The following is a 3,995-nucleotide window of genomic DNA, read 5'->3' on the forward strand; positions in this document are numbered from 1 at the left end:
ATACAATTGGTGTTTTCTTAGCTCTCCTAGCACAATCCTGAGATGTTCTGCGTGCTCTTCTGGTGTCTTGGAGTATACCAGAATATCGTCGATGAATACCACGATGAACTTGTCCATAAACTTCATAAATACTTTGTTCATGAGGTGAACAAAATATGCTGGGGCGTTAGTTAATCCAAATGGCATCACTGTGAACTCGTACAGTCCATATCTGGAGGTGAAGGCTGTTTTGGGGATATCTTTCGTTCGTACCTTCAATTGATGGTATCCTGACCTTAAGTCAATTTTTGAGAATACCTTGGCCTGAGCAAGTTGATCAAACAAATCGTTTATCCTTGGCATCGGGTATTTGTTTTTGACTGTGACCATGTTAAGTGCTCGATAGTCAATACACAATCTCAGCGTTCCATCCTTCTTTTTGGCAAATAAAATTGGTGATCCCCAAGGTGAGGAGCTGGCTCGAATGTATCCTTTTTCCAGTAATTCCTTTATTTGCTTCTTCAACTCGATCAACTCGGATGGTGCCATTCTGTATGGTTTCTTGTATATGGGGGTGGTTCCTGGTGCTAGCTCAATGCGGAATTCTATTTCTCGGTCTGGTGGCATGCCTGGCAGCTCTTCAGGGAATACATCCGGAAATTCACACACTACTGGAACCTTGTTTAGCTCAGAAACGTCCACCTTATTTAATCTCGGTTGCCGGGGTCTTTTTCCTTCCTTGGCTGATACTCTTATTGTCTTCCCTTGGTGGTGTATGAGAATCACGGTCCTATTGAAACAGTCGATAAAACCTTTATTGGTGGTTAGCCAATCCATCCCTAGGATGACATCCAGTCCTTTATTTTCCAACACAATAAGATTTGCGAAAAACTCCAATCCTTCGAACTCAATGACCACATTCTGACAGTAATTCTGAGTAACTTGCTGAATCCCAGGGGACTTGATGGTCATGGATTTCTCCAAAGGAAGCATCGAAAAATTATTTTGCAAAGCAAAACTTTTCGAAATGAAAGAATGAGAGGCTCCAGAATCAAACAAAACCATTGCAGGTATTGTGTTGACAGGAAACGTACCGAGTACGATATCCAGAGAATTTTGTGCCTCCTCTTTGGTTACATGGTTCAGATGACCCTTCCTATGGTTATTGTTGGGATTGAAATTGTTTCGCTTGGGCGCTGAATTATTGTCGCCGTTGTTCGGCTTTGGGGTTGAACTCCTTGGCTTGGGGCACTGTTTGGCATAGTGAGCTTCTTCTCCACAAGCGTAACAAGTAACGCCGGGGCGATAGGTGAATTCCTTGTCCCTTGCATGAAAATTCTTGATTGGGCGTGAGACATTGGATGAGAATTTGTGTGTCCCACCCTTTTGAAAATCTGTCTTGCTTCGGTGATTGCGAGCGTGATTAGTCTGGTCCCTTTTTCGCTTGCGGATATCTTCCAGACTGCGTCTTTCATTTTCCAGAGTAATGGCCTTGTCCACCAGTGTTTTAAAATTGGGAAAAGTGTGCACGACCAGTTGGCATTTAAGCGCGGGCGCCAGACCGTCAAGGAATTTCTCCATCTTCTTGATTTTGGTCATACGCTCCTCATTGGCGTAGCGGGATAATAGGGTAAATTGACTGTTGTAATCTGACACTGTCATGTTCCTTTGTTTGAGGTCATCGAATTCTCTCTTCTTGATTTTCATAATACTCTTAGGAATATGTGCACCACGGAAACCTTCCTTGAAATCATCCCAGGTTATGTCATTTTCGTTGGGATGCATGTGCAGAAAGTTCTCCCACCACGATGCGGCTGCTCCTGTGAGATAGTGTGGAACATATAATACCTTCTCGGGGTCTGAACATTTTGCAATAATTAATTTTCTCTCCATATCTCGAAGCCAGTCCTCGGCTTCAAGAGGCTTGTCAGTGTGAGAAAATGTTTGAGGACGTGTCTTCTGTAGCTCAGATAACTTGGAATGCTGCTGATACTGTCCATGATGATTCCCCATGTTGATGACTTGGTTCATCATCTCACGATGTTGTTGCTGACTCTGCTCATAAAGGCGGCACATTTGTGAAAGTGCCGATTCACTGCCCTGTTGGCTTGACTGTCCCTGAGTGAACTCGTTGTTGGGTTGTGCATCATAATTTTCCTCTGGTGGAGTTGGCATGGAGCGTCCAAGGACGAGACATTTTTCACTCTGGGGATGTATTTTTGTAAAACTCATAAGAAAAGCGGAAAGGGTCGCAAAAACAAATCCATAAATGCATAAAGCTGGCAGATAGAATTAAATAACTCGGCTTATTTAAGAAAAACAAATCGACTTGCCAACGAAGAAGGACTGCTCATTACATATCTTACACGCGGGCGGTAATTATACAATACATCACTCAGGATATGCGTACATAATCCTGACATGTTATTTAGGCTAGTGCACTTCTCCAGATCCTACATGATGCGCAAACAGGCTACTTCTCACAACCTACGTACAATACGTGGCAGCTAAGCGTACTCAGGCAGAGATGTTGACGACCTCCTTTGCCCTGCCGAGGGCGAGGCGTAGCGAGGTTGGGGACTCGACTTCCTCCTCGCTAATGGGCTCCATACGCGTAGTGTTGCGCAGAGTGGACGGAGCGGTTGCCAGGGGCGGAGCAACACGTACAGGAGTGGGCGCGAAAGGTGGTGCAGTGCGCGCTAAAGTGGGTGCAATGACTTGGTTGAATTCTTCGGTAGAAGGCAGGCGACGAGTAGGCGTAAAAGATGCTGAGGACGAGACCAAAGTCAGTGGCGGAGCGATGGGTAGGAGCTCCCTCCTGTTGGCAGCACAGCCATGGACTGATTCCATGCGGGTAGCTACGAAGTCGTCCACCAGGTTGTCGAAGGCTGCCTCCAGGGCCCGGAGATACTCAATGAGCATCTCAAAAGCCTTGTCTCGTTCTCCTTTGGGGCAGGAGTATGCGTAGTGACATGTGTAAGGCACATGGCACGGAAGATAACGGTAACGACGAGTCTTCATCACGGGAAGGACATCCCTGAGACGAGTTATCGCCTCGCGGGCTGCCATCTGCATAGCATGCCTCTCCGTAGGCATGGCTCTTCCCACGAACCGGAAGCGGCGTAACTCACCACGCCCTCCTTTGAACTGTACCGCGGCCTGGTGCATAGTCAGACTGTCGTTGACTCGGTGCTGGCAGAGTGTGAAGACTGGGCACACGGATGGCCCCATCGTGACCTGAACGACGAAAGAAAGAAGCTTGACGAACCCATCGGGCACGTTGGCGAAGGTCTGAGACTCGCAGCTGTTGTCGGCCATCTACAAAAGTAGGTAAAAATTCTGCAGGGTCAGATCATAAATTTATGGTGACTGACAGAAAATGACTACAATTGCAAAAATATAAATTAGCTCTATCATGCTAATAACTAATTAGCGATCGCACCTAGTGGCTTCCTACAGTCAGCCTGGCTCTGGTACCAAGCTTGTCACGACTGGTTTTCCAATAAAAATATTTATTGAGAAACCAATCTTTTGAGTCCAGTATGAGAGAAATCCTCCTCACTGGTAGACAATTTCTTGATACAATAAGCCAGTAGCATAAAATATATTACAGGGTTGAACTACGGTTGCTCAACCAAATTATTACAAGTACGCCAATAATTATACATAATGGCGGACATGACACAGTGGTGTGAAGACATACTACTGACTCGTGGATAGGGCGGTGGTGGAAAAACACAGCGGGGAGAGAAATACAAGACTCTAAGTCTAGCATCTCATCGAGCGTCGAGGTGAGGCTCGATGAATTTATTTGGTAGCGGAAGCGGATATAAAACAGTGACCAAATCCAGGATCGCACGAGACTGACTGGGACTCCTCTAGGTGTCAGACTCACTATCAAACTCTTCATCCATGAGATCGCGTTCGTCAGCATCTGGCCAAATCAACAAGCCAGTGAGTACTTTGAAAGTACTCGCAAGACAGTTCGGACGTAAGATATAACAAATGCATGCATG

Source organism: Triticum dicoccoides, chromosome 6A (assembly GCF_002162155.2).
Source record: "Triticum dicoccoides isolate Atlit2015 ecotype Zavitan chromosome 6A, WEW_v2.0, whole genome shotgun sequence".
In the NCBI taxonomy this organism is placed as follows: Eukaryota; Viridiplantae; Streptophyta; class Magnoliopsida; order Poales; family Poaceae; genus Triticum; species Triticum dicoccoides.